This window comes from Triticum urartu, chromosome 4, assembly GCF_003073215.2.
Source record: "Triticum urartu cultivar G1812 chromosome 4, Tu2.1, whole genome shotgun sequence".
Classification (NCBI taxonomy): Eukaryota; Viridiplantae; Streptophyta; class Magnoliopsida; order Poales; family Poaceae; genus Triticum; species Triticum urartu.
Window position 1 is genome coordinate 401,974,551 of NC_053025.1, and position 10,685 is coordinate 401,985,235.

Sequence of the window (10,685 nt, forward strand, 5' to 3'; positions counted from 1 at the left end):
CTAGCAAACCGTTGTTTGGCTATGTTACCGCTTTGCTCAGCCCCTCTTATAGTGTTGCTAGTTGTAGGTGAAGATGGAGTTTGTTCCTTGTTGGAACATGTTTATTATTGGGATATCATTATTATATCTTGTTTACTTTAATGCACCTATATACTTGGTAAGGGTGGAAGGCTCGTCCTTATTCCTGGTGTTTTGTTCCACACTTGTCGCCCTAGTTTCCGTCATACCAGTGTTATGTTCCTTGATTTTGCATTCCTTACGTGGTTGGGTTATAATGGGAACCCCTCGACAATTCGCCTTGAATAAAACTCCTCTAGCAAGGCCCAACCTTGGTTTTACGATTTGCCACCTAAGCCTTTTTCTCTTGGGTTCTGCAGACTCAAGGGTCATCTTTATTTTAATCCCCTGGGCCAGTGCTCCTTTGAGTGTTGGTCCAAACTAAAGCCCCTTGCAGCGCCACCTCGGGGAAACTTGAGGGTTGGTTTTAGTTGTACGGACTACTCATCCGGTGTGCCCTGAGAACGAGATATGTGCAGCTCCTATCGGGATTTGTCGGCACATTCGGGCGGCTTTGCTGGTCTTGTTTTACCATTGTCGAAATGTCTTGTAACCGGGATTCCGAGTCTGATCAGGTCTTCCTGGGAGAAGGAATATCATTTGTTGACTGTGAGAGCTTGTGATGGGCTAAGTTGGGACACCCCTGCAGGGTTTTGAACTTTCGAATGTCGTGCCTACGGTTATGGGTAGATGGGAATTTGTTAATATCCGGTTGTAGAGAACTTGACACTTAACTTAATTGAAGTGCATCAACCGCGTGTGTAGCCGTGATGGTCTCTTCTCGGCGGAGTCCGGGAAGGGAACACGGTTCTTGTGTTATGCTTGAACGTAAGTAGTTTCAGGATCACTTCTAGTTCACGTCTGTGCTTTGCTTCTCTTCTCGCTCTTATTTGCGTAAGTAAGCCACCATATATGCTAGTGCTTGCTGCAGCTATACCTCACTACCTTTTTCTACCCATAAGCTTAAATAGTCTTGATCGTGAGGGTGTGAGATTGCTGAGTCCCCGTGACTCACAGATACATCCCAACAGTTACAGGTGCCGATGATTCCAGTGCAGGTGACGCAACCGAGCTCAAGTGGGAGCTCGAGGAAGGCGTGTTCGTTGTGTTGTTTCATTTTCCAGTTGATCAGTAGTGGAGCCCAGTCGGGGCGATCGGGGATCTAGCATTAGGGGTTGTCTTTCTTTATTTTGGTTCCGTAGTCGGACCTTGATTGCATTCTGGATATTGTAATGCTATATTTATGTATTGTGTGAAGTGGCGATTGTAAGCCAACTCTTTATCCCTTTCTCATTTAGTACATGGGATGTGTAAAGATTACCCCTCTTGTGACATGCCTACCATGCGGTTATGCCTCTAAGTCGTGCTCCAACACGTCAGAGATATAGCCGCATCATGGGTGTAATAGGTGATCCCAGATACCGGGTTCCCACATGTTGGTAACACAGAAAACGAGGAACATGCACGAAACAAGACGGGCACGGTGCAAACACGAGCATCTCAAACAACACATGCATTCATCCATGGCAGTCGTCCCAACGGTTATACCTTTGAAGCGTGCGTTTCGAGGCGGATGGGTTCGATACGATGTAGTTGTTCACGGGTCATCATGGGAAGTAGTCGTACATGGCGATGGTAGAGGAACTTGACGAATTCTAGTTCTTCTGGCGATGACAGTCTTACACGTCCGAAGAGGAACTTGACATTTCCATGTTCTTCAGAGTCATCTTGTAGTGGTTTGGGTCATAGTCGGACTTGACAAAATACACACCGGCTGTAGTGGTACCCGGCTCGTAGATGTTCGGGTCATCAGTAGAGGTACTTGATGCACACGGGGTCTTCGAGGGTCGATGGTAGTGGTCCTTGAAGCATCACTGTGTAGTTGTACTCAGGGTCCTTGTGGTCTTGCCATTCGGGTACTTGGCGATCTGTAGGGGTACTCTCGATCTTGGCGACGGTGATGGTTCATGTTCGGAGAGGAACTTGACGGTCTTCGAATCCCTCCGTCACCGTGGAACTAGGCAAAACTCCATGAAAGGGTCTTGGAAACAGACTTGATGTGACCCAATACGAAACTACACAAGAGGCTTCCATCAACAGTGTGGAGGACAAAATGAACCAGTCGCGTCCGAATGAAGCGGGTTTTGCGGATGTGGTGCTCGCAACAGTGGTGGATGCACTGGGCAATGGCAACAGCAGCCTTGGCGTCCATGCAGCAAGCACTAGAGGTGCATGAGACGGCAGCTGGGTTGTCTTGTAGGCAGCAGGGGCGTCCAGACGGTGCATGGGCTGAAGGAGATGACGAGGAGGCGGTCGACGCGCAGCGGACCAGAGGCGAGCAACCATGGCGCGAGAAGGTGGGGCCGAATGCAGTAGTGCAGTAGCCGAGATGGCCAGGAGCTTGGAGGGTGCGTCGCGCTCGTGCGAAGGCAGGAGGTATACGGGGCTGGGCGAGGTGAAGCAGCAGGATAGGCTGCGAGGCAGATGAAGACGAGGCAGGGACTTGGCGTTCATTGCGGGGTCAAAGCAGGATTGCATCCCGATGCAGGGGGAGCAGAGGGCGGCGACAGCAGCGGTGGCTGCGGTGGCTCGACACAAGCAGGGTGCTGCGGATCCGGGAACATGGCGGGGCAGCAGAAGCGCAGGGATGGTCCGGTGGCACCAGATGGTGGTGGAGCTGGGTCTTGGGGCGAAGCAGGGGAGGTCCGGCAGGGGCGCGGGTCTCTAGGACGATGGAGCTCTTGGTGGTTGTCGGCGCGCAGAAGGAGAGGTCGGCTCGGTCGCGCACGCAGGGCGGTTTCCTGCTTGGTGGCGGAGGACGCGGGCTTGCGGGAGCTTGAGGGACGGCGCGACAGAGGCGAGGTGGGGAACGAAGAGGAGGAGTGGGGATCGGGCAGGGGGAGAGGAAGATGAGCGAGAGGAGGATGTAGAGTAGGAGGCGGCGGGCAGCGGGAGAGATCGACAGGAGGGGGTCGGCCTAGGGGTTAGGTGCGGCTGGGCCTGCAGGAGCAAATGGGTCGGCCTGCTGGGAGGACCAAGTGGTCAGCTGGGCTTCTCTTCTCTCTCTCTTATTTTCGAAAAATAAAAAAGAACAAAGAAGAAAAGGAGAGGGAAGGAGGTGTTAGGGGAAGAAGTTGGACACACGGATAATTTTCCCGGACTCACGAAAAAGCACTTGGTCCGAGAAAATAGAAGTTGGCACGAGTGTAAGATTTAAATTCAAACTCATTTGAATATCATTCAAATAGGTTTGAATTGGGACTAGGTTTTTGGTGTGGCCAAAATGTTGAGAATTTCGGAGGAGCCTCAATAAAAGAGATGAGAATTACTGGCAAAGTTTGGGGAACAAACTTGAAATGGAATAGGCATGGAGTTTATTATGCAAGTGTGTTATGGTTAATTCCAAAAGAATGGAATATTTATTATAGCTCCCTAATATTGGGAGGATATGTTATAAAGATAAGTCACCATGTGAATTCCCTCGATTTAAATAGATCAAAAATATGTGCAATTTATTTAGTTGAGTTTTAAAAAATTAAATGACATGATGGCATGATGACATGATGCAATGAAAAATAAATAGAGCAAGCAAAATGAAACACACGGTGATCATGAAATATATGGAAGTCTTCTGGAGCGTCGATCTTGGGGCGTCACAATTCTCCCACACTAATAGAGGATCTCGACTCAAGATCCTAGGGATGGCACCGGAGAGAAGCGGAAGTGGAAGAGGTAAAACAAAGTTGCTTCTTTGGCAAACGAGTGAAACCACGAACCTTGAGAGGTTGAACAAAGTGAAAGAAAGAATACAATGGAGATGACGAGATTGCAAACACTCCGTTATCAAAGAGGAACAAGGAACATTACAAGAACCTTCTAGGTTGAAAGACATAAGAAAAGGGTTACAATGGACAAGAAGTACAAGCAAGCACTCCGGTTGAAATGAGATGTACAAGGAACGATAAGAATAATTATGACAACCCTCCGGTTGGAAATGGTAGGAAAAGAATATGAACTTGGCAAAATGAAAACACTTGGATGGGACTCCGGTTAAAAGAGGAATTATAGCCACAACACTCTGGTTAAATGGATAAGCAATAAAAGAACATGATCTTGACAAAACAAGATGATGGGTCGAAGAGAGCAACATCACAATGCCTCCGGTGAAAGAATGGAATGAAAGGAACGGAGAAGAAAACAGCATGTTCTACCTCAAATGAATTTGAGAGAGCATCCTTAAAAAGAAGTATTGAACGGAGTTGTTGAAGAATCATCAACGAAAAGAGCAAGCTTGTGTGGGCTTATGAAAAACATCTCAAAATTATGAGGTGACAACGACCACTAACGGAAACAGTTGATTTGATTGAGATCACCAAAGAGGTGAAAAAACTTCTTTCACCAAGGTGATAAGGAGATAACTTGGATCATTGATAAGCACCACCATAGCAGCATTCCCTAGGGAAGGTTTTAGGTGAAATCTATACCAAGATTACTCCAGGGAAGAAAATGATGGGTTTAAATATCTCATTCCTGACAATTGGTGAATCATGAAACATGAAGGAAATTATCAAAAATGTCATAACACCACCTCAAAAGATAATGTAGAAAGAATTGCATTTCAGAATGCACGATGAAGAATGCTTGATCTCCTCCAACAAGGATGTTGACGAACACTAGAAGAAGGAATTAATTATTTGATGAACCACCATGTAGAGGCTCCATGAAGAACTCCGTTAATAAAAGCATGATAGAAAGAAAGAGAAGTTGAAAACACACGGTGAAGCCTTGTAATGATTTAGATGGAGCTTCGCGATGATATAACCGAGAAAACTGGGAACTTCGGAAAAGGAAAAGATGAAACACTAGAACCGAGAATTTTGATGAACCTCCGGAATAAGGAATTGAATTTACTTGACGAAACAAGAATAAGAATTACATTATGCTTATCCTTCATCAACTTAAATTGATGACCAGCAATGGATCTGACATACTACTTATTCTCATAGAAAGGATTAAGAGAGATATAGCGCAAACTTGGAAAGGTCTTCAACGAACCACTGGTAGGATTTGGGAAGAACGAATGAATGAATTGATATGAAAACAAAGGAATAGGAATCTTGAACAAACCATCGTAAGAATTGAAAACAATTGAAGAAAAGAGAACAAAACACTGGGAAGAATTAGAAAACTAACAAAGATACTTGAGGGAATTTAGATAAAAGAGAACGAAGAGATGACAAGCTGACTGGAGAATACTTGAACGATGCACCGCTAAGAATCGGGGAATGATAGCTGAAAACTTAGAACGAAGAGAATCTTCAGAGATGATGGCCTTTCAGATGATCGAGAAAGGAAAGCAACTCCTGAAACGCTCCGGATGGGTATGAAAAGAATTTCTCACAATCAAAACTGATTTGAGAGGATGGCATCAAGCTTGAACTACAAATCTTGAAGAGAACGGACAAGGATTTACGATAAACTCTTCTTCACTCTTCAAAAGCTGATAATGGCGATGATAAACACCACCATTAATTGTTGAGCCACTCCGGAACAACGAAGAATAGAATGAACCAACGATGAAAAGAATTGGAAAGTGGTAATGAAGAAGGCATATGATTGATGAAACTTCCTTCGTACGTCAAGCTCTAAAAATAATTTGAGAATAACTCCAGAAAAATTAGAAGAGTCGGGTAAGATCCTGGGAAAAGACATGTGGGTTATGGCCCACTCAAGAGAAACAAAGTTGAATTGATTTTGAAGAGAGATTGCATCGGTTGAATTAAATGACTTGAATGAGATAACAACCTCAAAATAGCTTGAACGGATCTTGAATGAAAAGACGAGCCTTCTGAGATATCTTTAGCACTCCAGAACAAATGCATAGCGAGAAGTGAATGATTAAGAGGTGCACCAGCATGAGAAAGCATTTGAAATAAGGAAAGAGATATGATCAACACCGAAAGCTTGAATTTAGTCCATCGGGGAAGAAAAGAGAATGAAGAACGATAAACTTGAAGCTTCCTTAGTATCTTCATGAGAATCACCGGATAAGAACATTGACGGAAAAGAATGGAGAGACTTCCCATCACTAAACGATACTTGATTAAGAAATCTGAGTCCTTGAAGAAAAGGGTGGGAGGCGGGAAAAACAAAGACAAATTGGGACGGATGAAACAAAAACCATTGAGAAAACTTAGAATTGATCTCGCGAATGGGGAAAATGATAGGATCATCTTGATGAGAAGCACACCGGTTGGAAAAGAATTGACATGACAATCTTGAATGGATCAGCACTCTCATAGAAATATGATAACACCGCTTAGGAAAAGTTATGGAATCAACACTTGACATTGAAACAACTCGAATACCACAACTCAAAACAAAACAAAGGATTTGGCATGCAAAATAAGCCGGAACAAACATATGATAGACCCCATATCGTATCATGTGTCTGTTGGAAGGATATCCTACGTGATACTTGAATTCCCACCTAAAAACTGCTGAAACTTTCTGGTTATGCAATCTGGTGTTGGGGATATAGGGAGGCACAATATATATCACACAACTAACAAGCCCTACGCTCCAACTGTATCCATCCGTCAACACATAACCAAGAAAACTCCGAAAATTGTGTACCTCGACCTTCGAAAAGCATCCGATATACGAGTTGTGGCAATACTCCCAAACTCCCACCCCAGTACTGGGTGACGTCGAGGTTATCACACCACTAACTGCATATAAGAGATTTTCTATGTCGGCGAGCTCAGGTATACCGGAACTGCAACGATAAAATTGTGACGACAACACCACGGAGCTTAACTCCCCGGGACACTGCCACAACCACTAAATGTCAGGAGGCACCAAGAACAATGTTCTCGTCACAACAATATCGGAACAATCCCAAGATACCCGCGTGATACTAATTCTTTTTTAGTGAAAATGAGGAGAGGAAAGTCAAAACATCTACGTCAGGAGTCCTCACCAGAGCGATGAAGGGGGCTGAGGAGTAAAAAGAATCATACTCCCCGGTATATTTAATCCTAAGACTCAAAATAGTTTTTGATTCTAGACTCAACATCGGCAGCGGTTCGATCAAGCAGAGGCTCCTAGGTCGGGGAAGGCTTTGATACCAACTTGTAACGCCCAAGATGCGGCTATATCTCCTACGTGTCAAGGCACGACTTAGAGGCATAACCGCATTTTGCTATGATCGCAAGAAGGGTCATCTTCACACATTCCCATGTAAATGAACAAGGAAGTAAATAGTTGGCTTACAATCGCCACATCACACAAGGATCAAATTATTCATACATCATTCAGAGTACACACAAAAGTCCGACTATGGACGGATCCAAAAGAAAAGAAGATAACCACCCAACTATGCCCGATCGGCCCTACTAGGAACCACTACTGATCAATGGGGTATGTCACATACATAGGCCCACGCTCTTCATCGAATTCCCTTTGGAGCTCCTGGCCATCGCCTGCATCGAACTCAGTTGTAACTGCACCTGTTTGTGTAGTAAACCGTGAGTCACGAGGACTCAACAATCTAGTTCCCGGGTATCAAAACTACCATAGCTTTTAGGTGGGAGAAGTTATCAAGTGGGGTTGCGACAAGCACTAAGCATTGTTGGTGGCTAACTTACGAGTACAAGAGTAAGATGAGAAGCTACGCAAACGGTCGTAAACTAGTAATGATCAAGAAGTGATCCTGAACTACTTACGCTCAAACATAGCCCAACCGTATTCTCTTCTCGAACACGCCCGAAAAGAGACAGTCACTGTTACGCATGCGGTTGGTGTATTTTAATTGAGTGTACTTCAAGTCCTCTACAACTGGATATGAACAAATTCTCATCTACCACATAACCACGGGCACAGCTCTCGAAAGTTTAAACCCTACAGGGGTGTCGCAACTTAGCCCATCACAAGCTCTTGCGGTCAGCAAAGGTAAAACCTCTTATCTTAGGGACAACCCGATCAGACTTGGAATCCCGGTGCACAAGATATTTCGACAATGGTAAAACAAGTCCAGCAAGACCGTCCGAATGTGCCGTCAAATCCCGATAGGAGCTACACCTATCTCATTCTCAGGGCACACCGGATGGGACAAGCTACGAGTAAAACCAGTTCTCGAGTTTCCCCGAGGTGGCCTCGCAGGCTGCCCGGTTTGGACCAACACTTAGAGGAGCACTGGCCCAGGTTGTAAATTAAGTCCCCGGGTGCTAGCCGATCCCTATGCAAGTTTTAGTTGTTATTAGGCAAATGGTAAAACCAATGTTGGGCCTTGCTGGAAGAGTTTTATTCAAAACGAACTGTCAAGAGGGGCCCATAATCCCTCACTGTGTTAGGGACGCAAAATCAAGGAACATAACACCGGTATGGCGGAAACTAGGGTGGCAAGAGTGGAACAAAACACCATGCATAAGGCTGAGCCTTCCACCCTTTACCAAGTATATAGATGCATTAATTAAATAAGAGATATTATGATATTCCCAAAATATCCAAGTTCCGACATGGAGCAAATCTTCAACTTCACCTGCAACTAACAACGCTATAAGAGGGGCTGAGCAAGCCATATCTTAGCCAACCAATGGTTTGCTAGGAGGGTGGTTAGAGGTTTCATGGCAATGTAAGAGGCTGACATGCAATTAGATAGGTAGCGTGACAATAGCGATAGAGCAAGACAACTAGCAAAGCAAAGATAGAGGTGATATCAAGGAACGGTCATCTTGCCTGGGATCCCGCAAGGAAGAAGAACGAGTCCATGAAGAAGACAAACGGATGTAGTTCGAACGAATTCTCACAACTCTAGAATGAAACCGAAGCTAATGAGATAAGCAAACCGGAAAGAAACAAACAACATGGTAAACACAGAAGCATAAACATGACATGATGCACAACCAAAGATGATGCATGTCCGGTTTAAATATGAATGGCATGGCAAAGTGCACAAACAAAACTTCAAGTTAAGTGGAGCTCAATATGCAACGAGATGCCTATTGATAAGACACCACATTCAATTATTTAGTCCATTCTCACTTATAAACAAGACAAGATTTAAATGATGGTTAACATGGCAAGAGGTGAAGCACAATTAAACTACACTATCTAAGAAATTTAAATGAGGCCGGAAACAAAAAACAACAATTTTAAACATTTTAAATATTGTTATCATGATGTGGATGGCAAATGCAAATTTTATGCAATTTTGTGAAAAGTTGACATGAAGATGATATGGGTCATTTCGTCGCCATGACGGAAAGATAGGGTGTCATGGTGGCGAAAACGGAAATGGTGCCACGACAATGTTTCGGTTATGGTAACTCATTGAGAGACCGGTGCAAAAGAAGTGACGTGATTGTGTCGTGCAAAAGATGTGGGGTGATCCCGGATACCGGGTTCCCACATGTTGGTGACACAGAAAACGAGGAACATGCACGAAACAAGTCGGGCACGGTGCAAACACGAGCATCTCAAACAACACATGCATTCGTCCATGGCGGTCGTCCCGACGGTTATACCTTCGAAGCATGTGTTTCGGGGCGGACGGGTTCGATACGATGTAGTTGTTCACGGGTTGTCGTGGGAAGTAGTCGTAGATGGCGATGGTAGAGGAACTTGACGAATCCGAGTTCTTCGGGCGATGACAGTCTTACACGTCCGAAGAGGAACTTGACGGTTCCATGTTCTTCGGAGTCATCTTATAGTTGTTTGGGTCATAGTCGAACTTGATGAAATACACAACAGCTGTAGTGGTACCCGGCTCGTAGATGTTCGGGTCATCGAGAGAGCTACTTGACACACACCGGGTATCGAGGTTCGACGGTAGTGGTACTTGACGCATCATCGTGTAGGTATACTTAGGGTTCTTGTGGTCTTGTCGTTGGGGTACTTGGCGATCCATAGGGGTACTCTCGATCTTGGTGACGGTGATGGTTCACATTCGGAGAGGAACTTGACGGTCTTCGAATCCCTTAGTCGCCGTGGATCTAGGCGACACTCCATGAAAGGGTCTTCGAAACAGACTTGACATGTCCCAATACAAAACGGTAGAAGAGGCTTCCATCAACGGTGTTGAGAACAAAATGAACCGGTCGCGTCCGAATGAAGTTGGTTTTGCGGATATGGTGCTCGCAACAGTGGTCGATGCACTGGGCAATGGAAACAGCAGCCTTGGCGTCCATGCAGCAAGCAGAAGAGGTGCACGAGAGGGCAGCTGGGTGGTCTTGTAGGCAGCAGGGATGTCTAGACAGTGCATGGGGTGAAGACGATGACGAGGAGGTGGTCGATGCGCAGCGGACCAGAGGCGAGCAACCATGGTGTGGGAAGGTGGGGCCGAATGCAGTAGTGTAGTAGCCGAGATGGTGAGGAGCCTAGAGGGTGTGTCACACTCTCGCGAAGGCAGGAGGTGCACGGGGTTGGGCGAGGTGAAGCAGCAGGATGGGGTGCGAGGCGGATGAAGGCGAGGAAGGGACTTGGCGTTGGTCGCGGGGTCAACACAGGACTGCAGCCCGATGCGGGGGGAGCAGAGGGTGGCGACAGCAGCGGTGGCTGCGGCGGCTTGACACAAGCAGGGCGCCGCGGCCCCGGGAACATGGTGGGGCAGCAGAGGCACAGGGATG